At 39.5% G+C, this 26,356-nt stretch overlaps 1 long non-coding RNA gene, 7 other non-coding genes and 2 pseudogenes across 9 annotated transcripts; 9 read left to right on the forward strand and 1 right to left on the reverse strand.

The window, feature by feature from the left end:
• The first annotated feature begins 1,048 nt into the window (after positions 1-1,048).
• On the forward strand, positions 1,049-1,167 carry LOC125737280 (5S ribosomal RNA). The gene has a single exon (XR_007396546.1). It is a non-coding gene; the product is annotated as a 5S ribosomal RNA (ribosomal RNA).
• A 1,082-nt stretch (positions 1,168-2,249) lies between these two features.
• LOC125732373 (5S ribosomal RNA) lies at positions 2,250-2,368 on the forward strand. The gene has a single exon (XR_007391754.1). It is a non-coding gene; the product is annotated as a 5S ribosomal RNA (ribosomal RNA).
• A 1,268-nt stretch (positions 2,369-3,636) lies between these two features.
• On the reverse strand, positions 3,637-9,640 carry LOC125715703 (uncharacterized). 2 transcript variants are annotated; one of them, XR_007384152.1, is made up of 3 exons: positions 9,141-9,640; positions 7,555-7,611; positions 3,637-4,670 (listed from the first exon to the last, which is right to left on the reverse strand). It is a non-coding gene; the product is annotated as an uncharacterized LOC125715703 (long non-coding RNA). The 2 variants fall into 2 exon arrangements; XR_007384151.1 differs by lacking the exon at positions 7,555-7,611.
• Positions 9,641-9,823: 183 nt separating this feature from the next.
• LOC125731870 (5S ribosomal RNA) lies at positions 9,824-9,943 on the forward strand (annotated as a pseudogene).
• A 1,076-nt stretch (positions 9,944-11,019) lies between these two features.
• LOC125732234 (5S ribosomal RNA) lies at positions 11,020-11,138 on the forward strand (annotated as a pseudogene).
• Positions 11,139-12,208: 1,070 nt separating this feature from the next.
• LOC125733748 (5S ribosomal RNA) lies at positions 12,209-12,327 on the forward strand. The gene has a single exon (XR_007393085.1). It is a non-coding gene; the product is annotated as a 5S ribosomal RNA (ribosomal RNA).
• Positions 12,328-13,425: 1,098 nt separating this feature from the next.
• LOC125734200 (5S ribosomal RNA) lies at positions 13,426-13,544 on the forward strand. The gene has a single exon (XR_007393523.1). It is a non-coding gene; the product is annotated as a 5S ribosomal RNA (ribosomal RNA).
• A 1,118-nt stretch (positions 13,545-14,662) lies between these two features.
• LOC125732836 (5S ribosomal RNA) lies at positions 14,663-14,781 on the forward strand. Its single transcript, XR_007392201.1, has one exon. It is a non-coding gene; the product is annotated as a 5S ribosomal RNA (ribosomal RNA).
• Positions 14,782-15,868: 1,087 nt separating this feature from the next.
• LOC125734103 (5S ribosomal RNA) lies at positions 15,869-15,987 on the forward strand. The gene has a single exon (XR_007393428.1). It is a non-coding gene; the product is annotated as a 5S ribosomal RNA (ribosomal RNA).
• An 8,306-nt stretch (positions 15,988-24,293) lies between these two features.
• Positions 24,294-24,412, forward strand: LOC125734824 (5S ribosomal RNA). Its single transcript, XR_007394127.1, has one exon. It is a non-coding gene; the product is annotated as a 5S ribosomal RNA (ribosomal RNA).
• The last annotated feature ends 1,944 nt before the right edge of the window (positions 24,413-26,356 follow it).

Raw genomic sequence — 26,356 nt, forward strand, 5'->3', positions numbered from 1 at the left:
CCACTTCACGATTAATTTAAATCTATCACTCCCCTTCCATTTTACTATTTTATATATATATTTTTTTTTCTCTCATTCATAAAGGCAGCTTTTACACACCGTTTTACTTTAAATACTTCCTGGTAATTCTATGTGCTGTAAGCTGTTCGTGCCTTTATTCCACCAGGGCGCGATCTTCTCACAAACTTGAAGACTGTCACTCCCCATTCACGTTTTACAACTTATTGTTAATGATAAAGAGACAGCTTTTTACACACAGTTTTAAACAAAGTACTGATATTATTCCTCTTCAACTGACCGCTTTGTTTTCTATGCAAAAACCACTTCACCACAGAAGACTCGATATTATTGGCATAGCAAGTTCTGCTCTTCTCCTTTCAAAACTTGCTAAAAGCTGTATTTAAAAGAACAGATTGGCCGGGGTAATTCACACCCTTCAATGCCAGCTTAATGTTTAGGTTAGTGGGAATCACAGAGGAATTAGGGATGGAAACTTCTTTGCTGGTGGTAGAAGCGGTCTGGTGAATTTTTAGAGAGAAGAGGCCGTCGATGTTTGAATGTAGAAAATTGTTCTGGCTGCAGCCTGCAGTATGGACTTGTTGGTGTGTGTAGCTCCCAGTGTTCTAACAGCGCGACGTTTTGGGGAAGCATGTGATTCAGCAGCTACCAGTGGGCTTCGTGCGGCGGAGATTTTGTGGCTGTTAGCGGAGTTGATAACAGAGGGTCGTTAAGAGAAGCCTGCATGCAGTAGGCAAAGGAGTAATGTTTGCCGGCGGGGGACGTGCGGCGATTAACCTGTGCGGTAGTGAAAAGGAGTTAAAAAGAAGGAAGTGTGCGGATGCGGAAAGAATGGAATAATTGTGGTAGGCTGTCGGCTGAGTAGTTTGGTGAATGTTTGGTGTGGGTCTGGCGCTGCCGATTGGATGGTGGTGCTGCAGTGTGAGTCAGATAAAAAAAAAAAAAAAAGAACATTAGTAGGATCCAATGGGACCAACTGGCATGTATAGAGGCGTGTAATGCAAAAGGGATGTTTTTGGTAGCATCTCTCGCTTACGGCCATACCACCCTGAACACGCCTGATCTCGTCTGGTCTTGGAAGCTAAGCAGGGTAGGGTCTGGTTAGTACTTGGATGGGAGACCACCTGGGAATACCAAGTGCTGTAAGCTTTTCTCACTTTTACTTTATACAGGGGGCGCTCCACTTCACGATTAATTTAAATCTATCACTCCCCTTCCATTTTACTATTTTATATATATATATATTTTTTTTCTCTCATTCATAAAGGCAGCTTTTAGAAACCGTTTTACTCTAAATACTTCCTGGTAATTCTAGGTGCTGTAAGCTGTTCGTGCCTTTATTCCACCAGGGAGCGATCTTCTCACAAACTTGAAGACTGTCACTCCCCATTCACGTTTTACAACTTATTGTTAATGATAAAGAGACAGCTTTTTACACACAGTTTTAAACAAAGTACTGATATTATTCCTCTTCAACTGACCGCTTTGTTTTCTATGCAAAAACCACTTCGCCACAGAAGACTCGATATTATTGGCATAGCAAGTTCTGCTCTTCTCCTTTCAAAACTTGCTAAAAGCTGTATTTAAAAGAACAGATTGGCCGGGGTAATTCACACCCTTCAATGCCAGCTTAATGTTTAGGTTAGTGGGAATCACAGAGGAATTAGGGATGGAAACTTCTTTGCTGGTGGTAGAAGCGGTCTGGTGAATTTTTAGAGAGAAGAGGCCGTCGATGTTTGAATGTAGAAAATTGTTCTGGCTGCAGCCTGCAGTATGGACTTGTTGGTGTGTGTAGCTCCCAGTGTTCTGACAGCGTGACGTTTTGGGGAAGCATGTGATTCAGCAGCTACCATTGGGCTTCGTGCGGCGGAGATTTTGTGGCTGTTAGCGGAGTTGATAACAGAGGGTCGTTAAGAGAAGTCTGCATGCAGTAGGCAAAGGAGTAATGTTTGCCGGCGGGGGACGTGCGGCGATTAACCTGTGCGGTAGTGAAAAGGAGTTAAAAAGAAGGAAGTGTGCGGATGTGGAAAGAATGGAATAATTGTGGTAGGCTGCCGGCTGAGTAGTTTGGTGAATGTTTGGTGTGGGTCCGGCGCTGCCGATTGGATGGTGGGGCTGCAGTGTGAGTCAGATAAAAAAAAAAAAAAAAGAACATTAGTAGGATCCAATGGGACCAACTGGCATGTATAGAGGCGTGTAATGCAAAAGGGCTGTTTTTGGTAGCTTCTCTCGCTTACGGCCATACCACCCTGAACACGCCCGATCTCGTCTGATCTCGGAAGCCAAGCAGGGTAGGGTCTGGTTAGTACTTGGATGGGAGACCTCCTGGGAATACCAGGTGCTGTAAGCCTTTCTCACTTTTACTTTATACAAGGGGCGCTCCACTTCACGATTAATTTAAATCTATAACTCCCCTTCCATTTTACTATTTTATATATATATTTTTTCTCTCATTCATAAAGGCAGCTTTACACACCGTTTTACTCTAAATTCTTCCTGGTAATTCTAGGTGCTGTGAGCTGTTCGTGCCTTTATTCCACCAGGGCGCGATCTTCTGACAAACTTGAAGACTTTCACTCCACATTCACGTTTTACAACTTATTGTTAATAATAAAGAGACAGCTTTTTACACACAGTTTTAAACAAAGTACTGATATAATTCCTCTTAAACTCACCGCTTTGTTTTCTATGCAAAAACCACTTCGCCACAGAATATTCGATATTATTGGCATATTATCTGCTCTTCTCCTCCTTTCAAAACTTGCTAAAAGCTGTATTTAAAAGAGCAGGTTGGCCGGGGTAATTCACACCCTTCAATGCCAGCTTAATGTTTAGGTTAGTGGGAATCACAGAGTAATTAGGGATGGAAACTTCTTTGCTGGTGGTAGAAGCGGTCTGGTGAATTTTTAGAGAGAAGAGGCCGTCGATGTTTCAATGTAGAAAATTGTTCTGGCTGCAGCCTGCAGTATGGACTTGTTGGTGTGTGTAGCTCCCAGTGTTCTAACAGCGTGACATTTTGGGGAAGCATGTGATTCAACAGCAACCAGTGGGCTTCGTGCGGCGGAGATTTTGTGGCTGTTAGCGGAGTTGATAACAGAGGGTCTTTAAGAGAAGCCTGCATGCGGTAGGCAAATGAGTAATGTTTGCCGGCGGGGGACGTGCGGCGATTAACCTGTTCGGTAGTGAAAAGGACTTAAAGAGAAGGAAGTGTGCGGATGCGGAAAGAATGGAATAATTGTGCACTGTAAACCCGGATAAGTTCAATCCACTTAAATCGTTTGAGGAAACCGATTCCCTTCAAATGATTTGAGTAATCAACCCAAAACCAAAAATCAACTGATTTAGTAGAGTAAACTTAAAAGTAAAATTGTCACAATGTACTATATTGAGTCATCACTACCTAAACTGTTTAAGTATTCAATATTTAAAAAATAATTTGTTTAAGTACAGTTAACTTAATACTAATAGAAAAAACTCAATTGTTTAAGTGGTGCTAATATTACAAAACTCATTTTTTTGCATATTGTTTAATTAAAAGCGTCTTTTAATTAAATGTATTATTATTACTAAAACTTAATATGTCAAGGCAAACACACTCAAAACCAAAGAACACTAAAGTGTTTTTTTTTTTTACTTTATTTATAACAAAACAAGACTTTTGTTTTCCTTTGAACAGTATTACAATTTTTACACATGGCGCTTCTAAGAAAACATTTCTTTCAGAAACATTATTTCAATATTTCAGTTATTCCAAGACACTTTTTGACAAGAACTTATTTGTGGTCTCTGAGGTAGTTTTTTTTTCACAGTAAGTGAAACAAGTGCACAATTGAACTTCATATAAAACATTTTCTTTAAAACAATCCTTTTAAACAGATAAAACTGTGTATCACAAGTAAAGAACTTTGGTGTGACACTCTGGGTAACAAGTTGTAACAGTAAAACTTATTTCCACAAATATTTTAACTTGGAAAAATAAAAACTATGGAATAAGGAATGGCCCCAGCGAGACAATGAAATTAAAGGAATAGGTCACTGATTTTACATAAGATATGTTCTTACCTTAGCTTTGACGAGTTGATGTGTACCAGTTTTGTCTTTGTGCGTGCCCTCAGTCATGCAAATGGAGCAAAGCCTCAAAGTGACACTCTTCCAAGTTTAGTTTAACTAAATTTAATGTGTGGATTTTCTAAGCCGATAAGAAGGGGTACTATATTACAAGGTGTAATAACACTGTAGGAGCACTTCTTCATCCCCCCAGTAACTCAGTCTATGCTTCAGAGTGCACTAGGGTTACTGGTATGCATCAACTCTTCAAAGCTAAGGTAAGAACATATCTCAGTATCTCACATTGAAAGCTCATTTTTTAGCCTTTGGAGTTTTGGAGGAGGATCGTTTCGTCCCAGATTCAGCATAATCTGCTGGATAAACAGGAAGGTATTCTTCATGCACTTTGGGTACTCCAAGTGGAGTGCATAAGTCAGTCCGAACAGGAGACACATTGCCAAAGGAAGACTGCAGATGGAATCCATAACCACATTGCCCTCTAGAAGGATCCCCAGTTGGGAGGGGTTCAGTTCTTGCTCTGGACTTCCGTTTTCACCATTGAAGATGATTCCTATTGGGATTTCAAGGTCACCATCAGCAGCATTCTACAGAGGGGGGAAAAACAGTGAGTTAACCTGTTGGTGGAGAGTAACACAAGTATAAAAGGTCAAAGTATTGTATTTCTATAAATGCTGTTTATTATTTAAGTACAAGTTAATTGTAAAAAAAAAAAAAAAAAAAAAAAAAAAAAAACGGAAAATCTGGGGAATCTGTAAGGCTTATTGTCATTATACAACTGTATAATGAAGTTTGTCCTCTGCATTTTACATTTGAAATAAAGATGATGAGCTTCATCTAACACCGTCCATTGGTTCACTCTTCTACTCTGGTCCACTTGTAAAGGTACCCACAGACAAATAAACAAAAACCAAGGCACTCTGTCTGTTATGAAAAAGTTACAAGCCTTTATTTTATCATGGCCTTCAATTAAAAAAATTACCCAATGCATTTCAGCCAAGGTGGCTTTTATCAGAGTGCAGAAACAAAATGTTTTGTTATCTGTGGGTACCTTTACAATTTTACATTTACCAAATGGACCATCCTGTGTAATATTTTCTCACATTTAACTGCATGTTTTGATGACATTTTCAGCACTATTTTTTACTTTGTTTTGGACAATGATTTTGCCCAATTTGTGGAATATCCAAATTTAGCTCTATTCCTCTGCTTAATCTAATGTTTCAACATTTCTAGAAATTATGCATACATTTAATTTACATTTAATTTCAGACAAAAAAACAACAACTAAATTTTGCATGAAATATAAACTGTGTCCAAACATTCTGGATTAAAATATTGTGTGACCTATTTGGGCCAAAAGCAAAGCAAACACTTCAAAGCTGATCTTAAAGTAATTTAAGTTGCAATTTCTATCCCTCCATGTCCAAATCACTACTATATGAGGTGGTTTCCCTGCTCAACCCTCTACACTCAGTATAGAGGTACTGTACATGGTACTAAAATGAAGGAAGGCTCATTTTTCTTAACAGCAGATCCCAATGTGGGTCTTTTAACGCATCTTCAACATGCCTGTCGTGATTTATTTGGTCTCTGATCTGAAAGACACCAGAGCATGCATCATGTTGTTGGATGTCACTTTTGGATGCCATACAGAATCTGCAAAATTTCTGAACTGTAAAGCTTTCTTGAAAGCCTGCAAGAGAATGGGCTGCAAGGTTGTCGGCAACAACAAACGATACTGTTCCTTTGATACTTGCACCTAACTTTTCCACAAAAACACCGTGCTTTTCTAATGTGGCCAAATCATTAATTAGAGGCTCAAGCACTTTCTGATATCCACACTGTTTAACAGTGGTGGTGTTGCAAAGGAGACCAAGCTGAATGCAGTTGAGTGTAGATCTATACTTTGCAGGTAGATTAGCAATAGTCCAGTACACGGCGCACATTTTATGTTTTAGTTTCGAGGTTCCCAGTGGATTTGCTACCTCAAAGTCATCTATGTACAAGATAAGCGCAATGGTGAACTCATCCCCTGAAAGTAGTGTATTTTCTTTGAAATGCTCCCCATCAGCATATGAACTAAATTCATTTGAGGCATGCAGGTTCTCTGCCATTGCTTTATCCAAAATTTCACTTTTGTTTAACAGTTTTGTCAACATACTTTGTATGGGCACGTACACAACTGTTTTTGTGCCTTTTGCTACACGATATTCTACTGGCATTACCAAGGGAAACTCATTTCGCACATAGGCAGCTCGTCTTTTCTGGGTGCTCATCTTTCCATGTTTTCCACACAATGATGTCACAACATTGCTCTCAGAAACAGCACCAACAATTTCTTTTACAAGTGAATCATCCACATTTGGATAAAATTTTATCAGCACCGACTTGACAGTACTGAAATAAAGTGGCTGTGACATGTCATGTATTTGGCAAAGGTACTCAATCACTTCTTGGGTAGCACTTTCTGGGATATGCAAAATAGTTTGCATTTTCAAAAACAGAGATGCTACATTGTGCTCAAGTTGTTTTCTTAAATCATCTACATCATCATCAGAGGCTTCTGACAAGGTTTCTAGGTCTTCGGGTTCAGATGTTTGCATTTGCTCTTCTTCATTTTCACTTTCATTTGCCACTTCATCACGTACAATTATTTCAGGCTTGAAATCCTTCCAAGATTGCTCTTTGTGCATTTTACTTTTGTGCGAGTTGAATGTGGCATACACACTAGTTTGAAAGTCACAGTGTTTAAATGGGCATTGAACATTGTGATTTACTTTTAAATGTGTACTTCGTAGATGACCCAAATATTCTCTTTCAGAGCAAGATACAATGAAGTCACATGACATGCAGCAGAAATTTACATTAGGGTTTGTTGGTTGCTGATCTGTGATTTTAGAGTGAAATCTGGATAGATGTATTTTAAGTGCATTCAAAGACTTGAACGTACATAAACATTCTTGATGTAAGCAAGGAAAAGGCTCAGTTCTTGTGTATGTCCCATGTTTTAGCCTTAAATGTTTCAAGAGCTGTCCTCTCTTCTCACAGATAAAATTGCAATACTTGCATTTCCACATCATGTTTGCATAATCTTTCAAATCTGCAAACGTACAACAATGATTACTGATTAAAAAGCTGTATTTATAAGACAGCAAGTGTACATTTAGGTTTTTCTGTAACGACAAGTGGTGGCTGTTTATTTTGTAAGTTGAAGGTGTCTGAGTGTCCAAAGGTTTAATAAAATACTGACTGCAATTTAGGCCAAACAAACTGTATTGGATTTAGAAGTCCATTCTAAATTCATGACCAGTAAATCCTCATCATTATTAATCTATAAATACATACAGCACTTTGTTTCATATTGTGTAGGCATTACTGTATGCTCTATAATTAACTTGCATTGCCTGTGGAAACCCCTACTTTTTAAATAATGTCAAGTGAAGTTTCTTTCTGTGTACTATCATTCACCTTTATAGTAGGTATTCCTGGTTCCAACCTTTTTTCCTGGTTTATGTTGTTTCTTTCCTGAGGATAAAAACATAGAAAAAAATAAACATACAATACTGGTTTCTACAAGTTTCAACATTTCAAATTCATTCATATTACTTTGAGCGTCAGAGCGCGGCTGTGCAGAGAATAATGACAGGTTTATTTGTCCGTTTATTTGGACGAAATCAACGGAAAGACCGTTTGAAACACTCCACACGTATCCGTATTTTACGTTGAGCATTAATATGGGCCTTAACCCTGAACACTGTTTGGATGTGCTCACGTCACACAATGGAACCGCGCGGTTTGGATGGACGAGGAAGATGCTAGAACCATTACGCATGAGTAGGGGTTAAGTCTGTGGGGGTTACAGCCTTAAAACATTTTTATACTACGGGGCCGTTGAATGCTTGAATCTGATTGGCTGACGAACGTTGATGAGGTGTGCATTATTTTCAGGGAAACGCACGGCGAACGTAGTTCCAGGCAGCTCTCTTGACCGCATCACAGTTCCATATCACTTCGCATAGTTAACTGTAATAATACATGTAGGTCTAGATAAATTAAGTTGTAGCATGAATCGAAAATTAAACATAATACAGCTGGTAGGCCTGCTGCATGATTTTTTTCATTATTATTGCAGGTACAACAAATAATATTGATAGCCTATACCTCAGGATTTTTGTGTTTCATTTATTATTGCAATAAATAGAAAAATGCAACGAAATAAATATACATGCACAAGCTTTTCTGTCTCATTACTGCAATCACACGTCCTTGTACACGCACACTACGGTTACACACTCACACAAAAACGTGTTGTCAGCGCTGCCCTGACGATTTTATCAGTTAACGTTAGCCTAGTGTAGCAACTTAAAGGCTACACATGACATTTCTCACTAGCGAGGTAACGTTAACGTTATTAACAGCGCTGCATCTTAAAGCAGACAACGGACAGAGACGGTGCTTCATAACACTGTTGAGGGACACACACACAGCTCTCTCTCTCTCTCTCTGCGTGTCTCTGTCTCTCTCGCTCTCTTTCTAATAACTTCATTATTAACTGCATTAGTCTGCTATCAACGGCTCAAGCCTCCATCGCCAGCTTTAAAATGACGTTTTGGAACTCGCAAAAGAGTCGTTGGATGAGATGCGGAAGAAATAATCCTACTCACAATAGCGATTTAAGTAGAAAAACCGGACGAATCCCTTGAAATATATCATCTGATCGATGTCTTGATGTGTGGCAACCGTAGTATAAGCGGAATAATTGACTCCGGGCCGTTGATTATTAGAAAAATAATGCACACCCGAGGTGTAACGGCCACGACGCGAATCACCACCTCGGGTGTGCATTATTTTTCTAATAATCAACGGCCCGTCGTCAATTATTCCTTACATAATAAATACTTTTCACTACTTTGCGGATTTCACTTATTGCGGGTTGTTTTTGGGACGTAACGCGGTAAACGAGGGTTCACTGTAGATTGAATTAGCGTGCACATTTGCGTAATGTAACATGCAACTATTTTTGCTTAACGTTGAAATACAAAGATTTAACTCACCAGTTTGCGTGAAGGTTTGAGGAAAAGTACTCCCTATCGACTGAAGACTGAAACAAACATGTCCAAGCCCTGGCAAAACCACCAAAAACGACTTGTCTTCATTTCTTCTGACAAACAAGTCCAGAAGTCTCTTCGGTTCCAGCGGGAAAAATATGGGAGGGGCAACAAAAACTTAAAAATAGTGAAAGTACTTTCAACTAAACATAATCAGTAAACATCAAATTTACTTTTATTATTTGATTGTTGAGTTTAAAACTTATTCTCTTATAAAAATTGAACTTAAACTATTTATTAGAATAAACTTAAAATAGAAAGAACCATGTTAAATGTATTCATTTTAGTGCATCACATGCAAAACAATATAGGTTAAGTGCAAAAAGCTTCAACCAATGAGTTCTGTCTGACACAGTAATATGATTTTAGTTTTACAGAGAAAATTAATTACCATCAGTGATTATAGCTAAACCATTTGAATGCAAATAACTTTTGGGATTACAGTGTGGTAGGCTGCCGGCTGAGTAGTTTGGTGAATGTTTGGTGTGGGTGCGGCGCTGCCGATTGGATGGTGGTGCTGCAGTGTGAGTCAGATAAATAAAAAAAAAAACAGGAGTAGGATCCAATGGGACTAACTGGCATGTATAGAGGCGTGTAATGCAAAAGGGCTGTTTTTGTTCGCGGCTCTCGCTTACGGCCATACCACCCTGAACACGCCAGATTTCGTCTGATCTCGGAAGCTAAGCAGGGGTAGGGTCTGGTTAGTACTTGGATGGGAGACTGCCTGGGAATACCACGTGCTGTAAGCTTTTCTCACTTTTACTTTATACAGGGGGCACTCCACCTCACGATTAATTTAAATCTATCACTCCCCTTCCATTTTACTATTTTATATATTTCTTTTTTCTCTCATTCATAAAGGCAGCTTTTACACACGTTTTACTCTAAATACTGCATGGTAATTCTAGGTGCTGTAAGCTGTTCGTGCCTTTATTCCACCAGGGCACGATCTTCTCACAAACTTGAAGACTGTCACTCCCCATTCACGTTTTACAACTTATTGTTAATAATAAAGAGACAGCTTTTTACACACAGTTTTAAACAAAGTACTGATATAATTCCTCTTCAACTCACCGCTTTGTTTTCTATGCAAAAACCACTTCGCCACAGAAGACTCGATATTGTTGGCATAGCAAGGTCTGCTCTTCTCCTCCTTTCAAAACTTGCTAAAAGCTGTATTTAAAAGAGCAGGTTGGCCGGGGTAATTCACACCCTTCAATGCCAGATTAATGTTTAGGTTAGTGGGAATCACAGAGGAATTAGGGATGGAAACTTCTTTGCTGATGGTAGAAGCGGTCTGGTGAATTTTTAGAGAGAAGAGGCCGTCGATGTTTCAATGTAGAAAATTGTTCTGGCTGCAGCCTGCAGTATGGACTTGTTGGCGTGTGTAGCTCCCAGTGTTCTGACAGCGTAACGTTTTGGGGAAGCATGTGATTCAACAGCTACCAGTGGGCTTCGTGCGGCAGAGATTTTGTGGCTGTTAGCGGAGTTGATAACAGAGGGTCGTTAAGAGAAGCCTGCATGAGGTAGGCAAAGGAGTAATGTTTGCCGGCGGGGGACGTGCGGCGATTAACCTGTGCGGTAGTGAAAAGGACTTAAAGAGAAGGAAGTGTGCGGATGCGGAAAGAATGGAATAATTGTGGTAGGCTGCCGGCTGAGTAGTTTGGTGAATGTTTGGTGTGGTTCCGGTACTGCCGATTGGATGGTGGGGCTGCAGTGTGAGTCAGATAAAAAAAAAAAAAAAAACAGGAGTAGGATCCACTTGGACTAACTGGCATGTATAGAGGCATGTAATGCAAAAGGACTGTTTTTGGTAGTTTTTCTCGCTCAAGGCCGTACCACCCTGAACACGCCCGATCTCGTCTGATCTTGGAAGCCAAGCAAGATAGGGTCTGGTTAGTGTTTGGATGGGAGACCTACTGGGAATACCAGGTGCTGTAAGCTTTTCTCACTTTTACTTTATACAGGGGGCACTCCACTTCACGATTAATTTAAATCTATCACTCCCCTTCCATTTTACTATTTTATATATATATTTTTTTTCTTTCATTCATAAAGGCAGCTTTTACACACCGTTTTACTCTAAATACTGCCTGGTAATTCTAGGTGCGGTAAGCTGTTGGTGCCTTTATTCCACCAGGGCGCGATCTTCTCACAAACTTGAAGACTGTCACTCCACATTCACGTTTTACAACTTATTGTTAATAATAAAGAGACAGCTTTTTACACACAGTTTTAAACAAAGTACTGATATAATTCCTCTTAAACTCACCGCTTTGTTTTCTATGCAAAAACCACTTCGCCACAGAATATTCGATATTATTGGCATATTATCTGCTCTTCTCCTCCTTTCAAAACTTGCTAAAAGCTGTATTTAAAAGAGCAGGTTGGCCGGGGTAATTCACACCCTTCAATGCCAGCTTAATGTTTAGGTTAGTGGGAATCACAGAGGAATTAGGGATGGAAACTTCTTTGCTGGTGGTAGAAGCGGTCTGGTGAATTTTTAGAGAGAAGAGGCCGTCGATGTTTCAATGTAGAAAATTGTTCTGGCTGCAGCCTGCAGTATGGACTTGTTGGCGTGTGTAGCTCCCAGTGTTCTGACAGCGTGACATTTTGGGGAAGCATGTGATTCAGCAGCAACCAGTGGGCTTCGTTCGGCGGAGATTTTGTGGCTGTTAGCGGAGTTGATAACAGAGGGTCTTTAAGAGAAGCCTGCATGCGGTAGGCAAATGAGTAATGTTTGCCGGCGGGGGACGTGCGGCGATTAACCTGTGCGGTACTGAAAAGGAGTTAAAAAGAAGGAAGTGTGCGGATGCGGAAAGAATGGAATAATTGTGGTAGGCTGCCGGCTGAGTAGTTTGGTGAATGTTTGGTGTGGGTCCGGCGCTGCCGATTGGATGGTGGGGCTGCAGTGTGAGTCAGATAAAAAAAAAACCAGGAGTGGGATCCAATGGGACTAACTGGCATGTATAGACGCGTGTAATGCAAAAGGGCTGTTTTTGGTAGCATCTCTCGCTTACGGCCATACCACCCTGAACACGCCAGATCTCGTCTGATCTCGGAAGCTAAGCAGGGTAGGGTCTGGTTAGTACTTGGATGGGAGACCTCCTGGGAATACCAGGTGCTGTAAGCTTTTCTCACTTTTACTTTAAACGGGGGGCGCTCCACTTCACGATTAATTTAAATCTACCACTCCCCTTCCATTTTACTATTTTATATATATATATATATATATATATATATATATATATTTATCTCATTCATAAAGGCAGCTTTTACACACCGTTTTACTCTAAATACTTCCTGGTAATTCTAGGTGCTGTAAGCTGTTCGTGCCTTTATTCCACCAGGGCACGATCTTCTCACAAACTTGAAGACTGTCACTCCCCATTCACGTTTTACAACTTATTGTTAATGATAAAGAGACAGCTTTTTACACACAGTTTTAAACAAAATACTGATATTATTCCTCTTCAACTGACCGCTTTGTTTTCTATGCAAAAACCACTTCGCCACAGAAGACTCGATATTATTGGCATAGCAAGTTCTGCTCTTCTCCTTTCAAAACTTGCTAAAAGCTGTATTTAAAAGAACAGATTAGCCGGGGTAATTCACACCCTTCAATGCCAGCTTAATGTTTAGGTTAGTGGGAATCACAGAGGAATTAGGGATGGAAACTTCTTTGCTGGTGGTAGAAGCGGTCTGGTGAATTTTTAGAGAGAAGAGGCCGTCGATGTTTGAATGTAGAAAATTGTTCTGGCTGCAGCCTGCAGTATGGACTTGTTGGTGTGTGTAGCTCCCAGTGTTCTGACAGCGCGACGTTTTGGGGAAGCATGTGATTCAGCAGCTACCAGTGGGCTTCGTGCGGCGGAGATTTTGTGGCTGTTAGCGGAGTTGATAACAGAGGGTCGTTAATAGAAGCCTGCATGCAGTAGGCAAAGGAGTAATGTTTGCCGGCGGGGGACGTGCGGCGATTAACCTGTGCGGTAGTGAAAATGAGTTAAAAAGAAGGAAGTGTGCGGATGCGGAAAGAATGGAATAATTGTGGTAGGCTGCCGGCTGAGTAGTTTGGTGAATGTTGGGTGTGGGTCCGGCGCTACCGATTGGATGGTGGGGCTGCAGTGTGAGTCAGATAAAAAAAAAAAAAAAGAACATTAGTAGTATCCAATGGGACCAACTGGCATGTATAGAGGCGTGTAATGCAAAAGGGCTGTTTTTGGTAGTTTCTCTCGCTTACGGCCATAGCACCCTGAACACGCCCGATCTCGTCTGATCTCGGAAGCTAAGCAGGGTAGGGTCTGGTTAGTACTTGGATGGGAGACCACCTGGGAATACCAGGTGCTGTAAGCTTTTCTCACTTTTACTTTATACAGGGGGCGCTCCACTTCACGATTAATTTAAATCTATCACTCCCCTTCCATTTTACTATTTTATATATATATATATATATATATATATATATATATATATATATTTTTTTTTTTTTTTTTTCTCTCATTCATAAAGGCAGCTTTTAGAAACCGTTTTACTCTAAATACTTCCTGGTAATTCTAGGTGCTGTAAGCTGTTCGTGCCTTTATTCCACCAGGGCACGATCTTCTCACAAACTTGAAGACTGTCACTCCCCATTCACGTTTTACAACTTATTGTTAATGATAAAGAGACAGCTTTTTACACACAGTTTTAAACAAAATACTGATATTATTCCTCTTCAACTGACCGCTTTGTTTTCTATGCAAAAACCACTTCGCCACAGAAGACTCGATATTATTGGCATAGCAAGTTCTGCTCTTCTCCTTTCAAAACTTGCTAAAAGCTGTATTTAAAAGAACAGGTTGGCCGGGGTAATTCACACCCTTCAATGCCAGCTTAATGTTTAGGTTAGTGGGAATCACAGAGGAATTAGGGATGGAAACTTCTTTGCTGGTGGTAGAAGCGGTCTGGTGAATTTTTAGAGAGAAGAGGCCGTCGATGTTTGAATGTAGAAAATTGTTCTGGCTGCAGCCTGCAGTATGGACTTGTTGGTGTGTGTAGCTCCCAGTGTTCTGACAGCGCGATGTTTTAGGGAAGCATCTGATTCAGCAGCTACCAGTGGGCTTCGTGCGGCGGAGATTTTGTGGCTGTTAGCGGAGTTGATAACAGAGGGTCGTTAATAGAAGCCTGCATGCAGTAGGCAAAGGAGTAATGTTTGCCGGCGGGGGACGTGCGGCGATTAACCTGTGCGGTAGTGAAAATGAGTTAAAAAGAAGGAAGTGTGCGGATGCGGAAAGAATGGAATAATTGTGGTAGGCTGCCGGCTGAGTAGTTTGGTGAATGTTGGGTGTGGGTCCGGCGCTGCCGATTGGATGGTGGGGCTGCAGTCTGAGTCAGATTAAAAAAAAAAAAAGAACATTAGTAGTATCCAATGGGACCAACTGGCATGTATAGAGGCGTGTAATGCAAAAGGGCTGTTTTTGGTAGTTTCTCTCGCTTACGGCCATACCACCCTGAACACGCCCGATCTCGTCTGATCTCGGAAGCTAAGCAGGGTAGGGTCTGGTTAGTACTTGGATGGGAAACCACCTGGGAATACCAGGTGCTGTAAGCTTTTCTCACTTTTACTTTATACAGGGGGCGCTCCACTTCACGATTAATTTAAATCTATCACTCCCCTTCCATTTTACTATTTTATATATATATATATATTTTTTTTTTTTCTCTCATTCATAAAGGCAGCTTTTAGAAACCGTTTTACTCTAAATACTTCCTGGTAATTCTAGGTGCTGTAAGCTGTTCGTGCCTTTATTCCACCAGGGCGCGATCTTCTCACAAACTTGAAGACTGTCACTCCCCATTCACGTTTTACAACTTATTGTTAATGATAAAGAGACAGCTTTTTTACACACAGTTTTAAACAAAGTACTGATATTATTCCTCTTCAACTGACCGCTTTGTTTTCTATGCAAAAACCACTTCGCCACAGAAGACTCGATATTATTGGCATAGCAAGTTCTGCTCTTCTCCTTTCAAAACTTGCTAAAAGCTGTATTTAAAAGAACAGATTGGCCGGGGTAATTCACACCCTTCAATGCCAGCTTAATGTTTAGGTTAGTGGGAATCACAGAGGAATTAGGGATGGAAACTTCTTTGCTGGTGGTAGAAGCGGTCTGGTGAATTTTTAGAGAGAAGAGGCCGTCGATGTTTGAATGTAGAAAATTGTTCTGGCTGCAGCCTGCAGTATGGACTTGTTGGTGTGTGTAGCTCCCAGTGTTCTGACAGCGCGATGTTTTGGGGAAGCATGTGATTCAACAGCTACCAGTGGGCTTCGTGCGGCGGAGATTTTGTGGCTGTTAGCGGAGTTGATAACAGAGGGTCGTTAAGAGAAGCCTGCATGCAGTAGGCAAAGGAGTAATGTTTGCCGGCGGGGGACGTGCGGCGATTAACCTGTGCGGTAGTGAAAATGAGTTAAAAAGAAGGAAGTGTGCGGATGCGGAAAGAATGGAATAATTGTGGTAGGCTGCCGGCTGAGTAGTTTGGTGAATGTTGGGTGTGGGTCCGGCGCTGCCGATTGGATGGTGGGGCTTCAGTGTGAGTCAGATAAAAAAAAAAAAAAGAACATTAGTAGTATCCAATGGGACCAACTAGTATGTATAGAGGCGTGTAATGCAAAAGGGCTGTTTTTGGTAGTTTCTCTCGCTTACGGCCATACCACCCTGAACGCGCCCGATCTCGTCTGATCTCGGAAGCTAAGCAGGGTAGGGTCTGGTTAGTACTTGGATGGGAGACCACCTGGGAATACCAGGTGCTGTAAGCTTTTCTCACTTTTACTTTATACAGGGGGCGCTCCACTTCACGATTAATTTAAATCTATCACTCCCCTTCCATTTTACTATTTTATATATATATATATATATATATATTTTTTTTTTTTTTCTCTCATTCATAAAGGCAGCTTTTAGAAACCGTTTTACTCTAAATACTTCCTGGTAATTCTAGGTGCTGTAAGCTGTTCGTGCCTTTATTCCACCAGGGCGCGATCTTCTCACAAACTTGAAGACTGTCACTCCCCATTCACGTTTTACAACTTATTGTTAATGATAAAGAGACAGCTTTTTACACACAGTTTTAAACAAAGTACTGATATTATTCCTCTTCAACTGACCGCTTTGTTTTCTATGCAAAAACCACTTCGCCACAGAAGACTCGATATTATTGGCATAGCAAGTTCTGCTCTTCTCCTTTCAAAACTTGCTAAAAGCTGTATTTAAAAGAACAGATTGGCCGGGGTAATTCACACCCTTCAATGCCAGCTTAATGTTTAGGTTAGTGGGAATCACAGAGGAATTAGGGATGGAAACTTCTTTGCTGGTGGTAGAAGCGGTCTGGTGAATTTTTAGAGAGAAGAGGCCGTCGATGTTTGAATGTAGAAAATTGTTCTGGCTGCAGCCTGCAGTATGGACTTGTTGGTGTGTGTAGCTCCCAGTGTTCTGACAGCGCGACGTTTTGGGGAAGCATGTGATTCAGCAGCTACCAGTGGGCTTCGTGCGGCGAAGATTTTGTGGCTGTTAGCGGAGTTGATAACAGAGGGTCGTTAAGAGAAGCCTGCATGCAGTAGGCAAAGGAGTAATGTTTGCCGGCGGGGGACGTGCGGCGATTAACCTGTGCGGTAGTGAAAATGAGTTAAAAAGAAGGAAGTGTGCGGATGCGGAAAGAATGGAATAATTGTGGTAGGCTGCCGGCTGAGTAGTTTGGTGAATGTTGGGTGTGGGTCCGGCGCTACCGATTGGATGGTGGGGCTGCAGTGTGAGTCAGATAAAAAAAAAAAAAACCAGGAGTAGGATCCAATGGGACTAACTGGCATGTATAGACGCGTGTAATGCAAAAGGGCTGTTTTTGGTCGCGTCTCTCGCTTATGGCCATACCACCCTGAACATGCCCGATCTCATCTTCTTATTATGAGATACTAAGTCGTAATAATGAGAACGTTTCTCGTTATTTTGAGAAACGTTTTTTTTTTTTGCAACGAGAATTTTTTTTTTCTAACGATATTTTTTTTTTTTTTACAACGAGAATTTTTTTTTTTCATGACTTCGATTTAAATGACTTGAGGCTTTTTCCGTTTCCGGAGGAAGCTCCAAATCTTCGACTACGTTTATGGCGGGCATGGTATTTTGCGCATCATTATCTAAGGTAAGTGCAGTTGTGTTATTCGTAATTTCATGGTGGCAAGTTTATGGTTCTCAGTTTAGATTTTCGGGTAGGCTGCTTAACGTGATATAGCTAATAGGGAGAGAGTTTCCCAAAGTCGTTGTGACCAAAGAGCAACCTAAAGTGTCTGCGAGAACACATACTACAGTTGTTTTTAATGCTATGGCGTTTTTTGGAAAATTCACTGCAATTTATTATTGTGCATTCTTAATAAACTAGATCTAGCATAAGTGCCAGTCCACGTGATCAGATTTTAGAATTATAAATAAAATAATTTAAACTTACAAATTGTGCTGAATACAGTTCTTCGTGATTTAAGACCACAAGTGAATACAGCATAGAGTTAACTGCAAATGTTATTTACTGCGGTTAGACAAAGCTAGTTAGATTAGTGTATTAGGTTTGCATGTCTGGCTACTTGTATGTCAAGCAATGTGTGATCTATTTACCAAGCGTAATGTTTCATATTTGGTGGGAGGTCGAATATGTAAAAACTTCTTAAAATTTCATTTTCACGCATTGTTTTTTATTGGTTAAATTAGGGGATTTTAACAAGAGGTTCTTCGAATGTATGCTTTTGAAATTTAATCTGTTATTTGATCTGTTCTAAACACCTCTGTGCTATGTTATCGGTGTGATTTTACTGCACCACCAGGCAATGATCCTAAGAAATTGTAACATGCATATGTCCACAGAAATGGGTGACTTGATACAGTTTTTAAGACAAAGAAATGTTCCAGAAGAAACAATTGAAAAATTGGAACAGGAAAAGGTAAGATTTAACTAAACCTAAATTACAGTAATATTTAGCGTCAAAATGAGTGGTAGTCGTAGGCATACACACACACTGTACTTGGTTTCTAAATCTGTGACAGTACTTAAATACTTTGTTGCATTAAAATTGGCTTTCATTTATGTATGTTTAAACAGACTTGCAATATCAATAATGGGAAAGAACAAAATGTCTGTAATACTGTGCATATTTAAATAGATGATTGTATTGCACTATTTGTTTTCTTTAGATTGATGTCAGTGTCATTCTACTGATGACAGATGAGCAACTGAAGACATACTTGCCATCTTATGGAGATCGTCTGGCCGTGCTTGGATTTTGTAGGCGGCAGGAAGATTGTCCCCAAACTCGCAAATCAAAGCTTTTTGATCGCCTAAAATCCAAATTATCCAAAAAACAAAGAACTGAGGAATATGGAAAAGGCTCAACTCAAAAATTGGTCACAAAAAATGCGGAGAAAAGTGTAAGGAAGATAGAATTGGGGTGGATGCATTATGATGATGAAGAAAAGGTTTTAAAACAGGTGAGAACAAGAAAAGGTGGGGGCACACGGAAAATTGATGTCTCAAAGGATTCAAGCAAAGCAGATTTGATAAAAGAAGCGACATGTCTCTTTTTTCCAAATGGAAAGAATGTGAAAGGGAACACCACAGAATTTGAGTTTGACTTGAAAGACTATCAGGAAATGTCAGTGGATGAAAGTGCAACAGTGGGGAAATTGTACGAAGACACTAAATTGCCACTTCTTAGGTTCTACTTGGCAACAAAAACAAAAAATAGTACACAAAATCAGGGGAATGCAAATGTAGAATTTTCTGAAGAAAATTTAAGTTTTCAGGATTTTGAGAGTTCCACCCCTATTATAGAACAGTCATCTCATACATCCCAAAATGCAGATGTACCAGATGTTATCTACATTGGGAATGAGAGAGACACTTCCAGCACCCAAAGCATATCTTTTCTTCACTCCACAGAGGTAGTGAGCACTGAACCATTTACTTTGGATCTTTTGGAAGACAGTAACGTAGTTACATTCGTCACAGATAATCATAGAGGCATTACTGAGCAAAGCATGGATGACACACTGCCTATGTCTCCTGAAAGTCAGAAAACACCAAGAATTCTAGTTGTTCACCGTGGAAATGTACTTCTTGAACTTATTTCACATTTTTCTGATGAAAGTATTCTAAGCAAAAATGTGAAAATCCAGCTTGTACTGCCAGATGGAAATTTTGAGATGGGGCATGATGATGGAGGAGTAGTAAGGGACTGTCTTTCTGAATTCTGGCATGACTTTTACGACCAGTGCACCATGGGTAGTTCTTTGAAAGTGCCTTTTCTTCGTCACGATTTTGGCCAAGCACAGTGGGAAAGTGTTGGCCGTATAATAGCTTTTGGATGGCGGAAGGAAAAGTATCTTCCTGTCAGACTAGCTCCAGTGATTTTGGAACAAGCAGCCTCTGGGTATATCAAGAGTGATTTAATTGAAAATTTCCTCAAGTTTGTTCCAGAAGGAGACCGAGCAGTTTTCGAATCTTGGCGATCAGACTTTGACAGTGTTGACAAGGATGAATTACTTGAGATTTTGGATAATTACCTGTGTAGGAAAAGGCCAACAGCCAACAATTTTGGAGATATCCTTCAAGAGCTAGCACACAAAAAGCTGCTCCAAGAACCTGCATATGTCATTGATCAGTGGGCAACCACACTTTCAACTGCTGGGCTAGAAATTGAGCAGATTTTAACAACTTACGAGTATCTGCTTCCGACAAGCAGAAAAGTTGTGAAGTCCCTTTCCTTCCCAGAGGCACTGAACACCCAGGAGAAGGACATTCAGAGGTATGTAACTACATATGTGAGGGAGTCTGACCCGCAACGACTGTCGCTGTTTCTCAGATTTTGCACAGGATCTGATTTATTTCTTGGTAAAATCATTAGCATTATCTTTACGCAAATAAAAGGCTTTCAGCGGAGACCTATAGCGCATACTTGTGGCTGTGTGTTGGAATTGTCACTCCACTATGACAGTTATCCAGACTTCAGATCAGAGATCAACAAAGTTCTGGAATCAAATGTATGGGTAATGGACATTGTTTAAAAAGTTTGTGGTACTGAAAGTCCACTGTGACTTACGCAAATGTGTACCATGCATGTCTTAAAATGCACAATGTAGTGTTTGTTAACTTTGTTCCATGTAAAGTTTGATTATATCAGTTACACCATGGACACACAATTGTGCACATTTTGTATTGAAACATTTTACCTACACTGAGTGACTTTGTAGCCCTGAACCTTTATCTTTTGTTTGAATTAGACTTATTTGTTTAAAGTGTCAACACCCAACAAAAAGGAGGAAAAGTTGAAAAATCCAAAAGAAAAGGGTAAATGCTAGTGTTAATTTAGATTAATGCAAGTGTTCAGATGTTTTAGACATTTTATGCTTAGGTGTCTTTTGAATTCAAGAAGTTTAATTTGAATGTTCAGATGTTTTAGACATTTTATTCTGAGATTTTTTTATATATATAATTATCGTTATAAGAAACTTATATGTTTTGGTGCTGTGCACTTTATTTTCACTCTATACAGTTTATTTCTGTTAATGTATTGGATATTGCACAGGAATACATTAAAACAAAGTAATTTAAGACAAAAAATGGACTAATAAACAGTGTTTGGACTAATAAATAATACAATGTGAATTTAAATTTAGAATGAGTCTGTTTTGTACTTTTACAAATTCTCATTGAAATCAGTATGAATATAAATGCATATATTCCATGTGATAATTTCAATTGACATTTTTAGCATCAGTACATCACTCAACATTTAGTTCACTAATAATTAGCTCTCTAAGTCTAATGTACATGTCCACCATTTCATAGACATCATCTGACACAGACAGATTATACTCTGACATTAGTTCAACACAAACATGAAATACATCTTCATCACAAGGATAATCTTTAAACAAACAGTCTTCAAGACACAAGTCAGCCAGCTCAGGGTTCACATTCTGCAAGAAATCTGTAGCTCCATATAAATGAGGTACTGTATACATCAGTAAGGGACGTCCGTTAGGGGACCTCGAGTTGTGAACTGGTCTTATTCTGTGATTGTTCCATGCAGACGCAATTTCATCCAGTTCCTCCTGAAGACAGAAGAAATAATAGGCTATTTACACCTCAAGGTGGTGCAATCTGGTTACGTATAAAAACAAGTACTGTAATGGTAATGCATACGTGAACTGTAATGTATAAATGTACAGGTTAAGAACAGTCATGAAAAACATGGAAAAGTCATGGAATTGGAAAATAAAATTTGCTCTGGCGTTTATTTCGTGGTGTTGCAATACACCGCTGAAATATCGGTCTTGAACAAACCGCCTCAGCTCTATTAAGTGAACGATGGGAGAAAGCTGCCGACAGTGAGACGTTTTTAATGTTAGTTGCTCCATACGCCGACTGTGACTTGTATAAATGACGTTCGCGCGTGATATCATAATCAGGGTATGAAATAACTTATTGCACATGGTCATAAGAATATATTTCAGAATGATTAAAAAGTTATAGCAAAGTGGCCCAAGAGAAGACTACAGTTAAGATCGGCTGTTATGTAAAATGCTACGATAATGCATTTGAAAATACAGCACAACCTGACATTATTATGACAGCAAATGTACACGTATTGTTTTGCTTTGCATGCACTACAAACTGGAATATGTGCAATAATTTTATAGCCATAATTTACATTGCCATTGTGTGTGATTGGTGTTCTATGTTATGCCTACCTGAATCATGTTTTGGAAACAAAACTGGATCAGCGATTTGTCCAGAAACGTGTCCATAAAATGTCCATCTTCTTTGAGACTGTCAAAGATGTTCATCCAAAATTGTGCGCACTGGCTTCGGAGAGTGAGCCACCATCTTTCAATTCGTTGGTTAGTAGTACTTGGGCCGAAAGAGACACACTGTGCCGCAAAATTTTCATTGGACTGAAAAAATCTTTGCATATCTGCGATATAACTGTTCTCCGTTCCATGGTCCAGCCTGACTCTTGTAGGGCATCCTTCGTATTCAGAAACAGCTGTTATATAATATCCCGCAATAACGCGTGGATCATTGTTTGTTTTGTAAGATTCGAGCCAAATTATTTTCCGGGAAAACCCGTCGATACATCCACTTATGGCAATGCCGTACGGTTTTAACTTATCATATCCATCGATGTGCCATACGTAATTGGGACCACGGCTATTGTACACTCTCCGACGCAGTCGATTATTTGCCCTTAGATCCACTCCCTGACCGTCTAGTAATCGCAATATCATGCGAACTGTCTCTCTGTCAGTAATAATCCCATGTAACCAACATTTCTGATGCATCCATCTATAGCCGTGCGACTGACCCGATGTTTGTAGCTGTTGTTGAATGAATGCTGCCACATCAGCCTCGTCAGTTTTGTTCTTTCTTCTCCAAAGCTGACGTCTGTACAGAATTCGCTCGAGGGTTCGATTGCTAATTTGAACTCCATGTAACTCTTTCAGCAACGTTAGTATTTCTTTATTTGTGAAGCCCCGTTTAAAGTACTGCTGAACATGCTTAGCAAACATAACTCCGCTAACTCTAGCCACAGTCACCTCAACTTGTTGTACACATTCATAAGGTTCTCCTGAGAAACTGTCATAATAATGAGAAAGTATCTCATAATAACGAGAAACTAAGTCGTAAAAATGAGAAAGTTTCTCGTTATTATGAGATACTTTCTCATTAGTACGACTTAGTATCTCATAATAACGAGAAACTTTCTCATTTTTACGACTTAGTTTCTCGTTATTATGAGATACTTTCTCATTAGTACGACTTAGTTTCTCGTTATTATGAGATACTAAGTCGTAAAAATGAGAAAGTTTCTCGTTATTATGAGATACTTTCTCATTAGTACGACTTAGTATCTCATAATAACGAGAAACTTTCTCATTTTTACGACTTAGTTTCTCGTTATTATGAGATACTTTCTCATTAGTACGACTTAGTTTCTCGTTATTATGAGATACTAAGTCGTAATAATGAGAAAGTATCTCGTTATTATGAGATACTTTCTCATTATTATGACTTAGTTTCTCGTTATTATGAGATACTTTCTCATTAGTACGACTTAGTATCTCATAATAACGAGAAACTAAGTCGTAAAAATGAGAAAGTTTCTCGTTATTATGGGATACTAAGTCGTACTAATGAGAAAGTATCTCATAATAACGAGAAACTAAGTCGAAAAAATTAGAAAGTTTCTTGTTATTATGAGATACTAAGTCGTAATAATGAGAAAGTTTCTCGTTATTATGACTTATTTTTTTTCTTTTTGTGGCGGAAACGGGCTTCCATAGTTTTCTATGCAAAAACCACTTCGCCACAGAAGACTCGATATTATTGGCATAGCAAGTTCTGCTCTTCTCCTTTCAAAACTTGCTAAAAGCTGTATTTAAAAGAACAGATTGGCCGGGGTAATTCACACCCTTCAATGCCAGCTTAATGTTTAGGTTAGTGGGAATCACAGAGGAATTAGGGATGGAAACTTCTTTGCTGGTGGTAGAAGCGGTCTGGTGAATTTTTAGAGAGAAGAGGCCGTCGATGTTTGAATGTAGAAAATTGTTCTGGCTGCAGCCTGCAGTATGGACTTGTTGGTGTGTGTAGCTCCCAGTGTTCTGACAGCGCGATGTTTTGGGGAAGCATGTGATTCAGCAGCTACCAGTGGGCTTCGTGCGGCGGAGATTTTGTGGCTGTTAGCGGAGTTGATAACAGAGGGTCGTTAATAGAAGCCTGCATGCAGTAGGCAAAGGAGTAATGTTTGCTGGCGGGGGACGTGCGGCGATTAACCTGTGCGGTAGTGAAAATGAGTTAAAAAGAAGGAAGTGTGCGGATGCGGAAAGAATGGAATAATTGTGGTAGGCTGCCGGCTGAGTAGTTTGGTGAATGTTGGGTGTGGGTCCGGCGCTACCGATTGGATGGTGGGGCTGCAGTGTGAGTCAGATAAAAAAAAAAAAAACCAGGAGTAGGATCCAATGGGACTAACTGGCATGTATAGACGCGTGTAATGCAAAAGGGCTGTTTTTGGTCGCGTCTCTCGCTTATGGCCATACCACCCTGAACATGCCCGATCTCATCCGATCTCGGAAGCCAAGCAGGGTAGGGTCTGGTTAGTACTTGGATGGGAGACCTCCTGGGAATACCAGGTACTGTAAGCTTTTCTCACTTTTACTTTATACAGGGGGTGCTCCACTTCACGATTAATTTAAATCTACCACTCCCCTTCCATTTTACTATTTTATATATATATATATATATATATATATATTTTTATCTCATTCATTAAGGCAGCTTTTACACACCGTTTTACTCTAAATACTTCCTGGTAATTCTAGGTGCTGTAAGCTGTTCGTGCCTTTATTCCACCAGGGCACGATCTTCTCACAAACTTGAAGACTGTCACTCCCCATTCACGTTTTACAACTTATTGTTAATGATAAAGAGACAGCTTTTTACACACAGTTTTAAACAAAGTACTGATATTATTCCTCTTCAACTGACCGCTTTGTTTTCTATGGAAGCCCGTTTCCGCCACAAAAAGAAAAAAAATAAGTCATAATAACGAGAAACTTTCTCATTATTACAATTTAGTATCTCATAATAACGAGAAACTTTCTCATTTGTACGACTTAGTATCTCATAATAACGAGAAACTTTCTCATTTGTACGACTTAGTATCTCATAATAACGAGAAACTTTCTCATTATTACGACTTAGTATCTCGTTATTATGAGATACTAAGTCGTAATAATGAGAACGTTTCTCGTTATTTTGAGAAACGTTTTTTTTTTTGCAACGAGAATTTTTTTTTTCTAACGATATTTTTTTTTTTTTTACAACGAGAATTTTTTTTTTTCATGACTTCGATTTAAATGACTTGAGGCTTTTTCCGTTTCCGGAGGAAGCTCCAAATCTTCGACTACGTTTATGGCGGGCATGGTATTTTGCGCATCATTATCTAAGGTAAGTGCAGTTGTGTTATTCGTAATTTCATGGTGGCAAGTTTATGGTTCTCAGTTTAGATTTTCGGGTAGGCTGCTTAACGTGATATAGCTAATAGGGAGAGAGTTTCCCAAAGTTGTTGTGACCAAAGAGCAACCTAAAGTGTCTGCGAGAACACATACTACAGTTGTTTTTAATGCTATGGCGTTTTTTGGAAAATTCACTGCAATTTATTATTGTGCATTCTTAATAAACTAGATCTAGCATAAGTGCCAGTCCACGTGATCAGATTTTAGAATTATAAATAAAATAATTTAAACTTACAAATTGTGCTGAATACAGTTCTTCGTGATTTAAGACCACAAGTGAATACAGCATAGAGTTAACTGCAAATGTTATTTACTGCGGTTAGACAAAGCTAGTTAGATTAGTGTATTAGGTTTGCATGTCTGGCTACTTGTATGTCAAGCAATGTGTGATCTATTTACCAAGCGTAATGTTTCATATTTGGTGGGAGGTCGAATATGTAAAAACTTCTTAAAATTTCATTTTCACGCATTGTTTTTTATTGGTTAAATTAGGGGATTTTAACAAGAGGTTCTTCGAATGTATGCTTTTGAAATTTAATCTGTTATTTGATCTGTTCTAAACACCTCTGTGCTATGTTATCGGTGTGATTTTACTGCACCACCAGGCAATGATCCTAAGAAATTGTAACATGCATATGTCCACAGAAATGGGTGACTTGATACAGTTTTTAAGACAAAGAAATGTTCCAGAAGAAACAATTGAAAAATTGGAACAGGAAAAGGTAAGATTTAACTAAACCTAAATTACAGTAATATTTAGCGTCAAAATGAGTGGTAGTCGTAGGCATACACACACACTGTACTTGGTTTCTAAATCTGTGACAGTACTTAAATACTTTGTTGCATTAAAATTGGCTTTCATTTATGTATGTTTAAACAGACTTGCAATATCAATAATGGGAAAGAACAAAATGTCTGTAATACTGTGCATATTTAAATAGATGATTGTATTGCACTATTTGTTTTCTTTAGATTGATGTCAGTGTCATTCTACTGATGACAGATGAGCAACTGAAGACATACTTGCCATCTTATGGAGATCGTCTGGCCGTGCTTGGATTTTGTAGGCGG

The sequence above is a fragment of the Brienomyrus brachyistius genome, chromosome 2, assembly GCF_023856365.1.
Source record: "Brienomyrus brachyistius isolate T26 chromosome 2, BBRACH_0.4, whole genome shotgun sequence".
Taxonomy (NCBI): Eukaryota; Metazoa; Chordata; class Actinopteri; order Osteoglossiformes; family Mormyridae; genus Brienomyrus; species Brienomyrus brachyistius.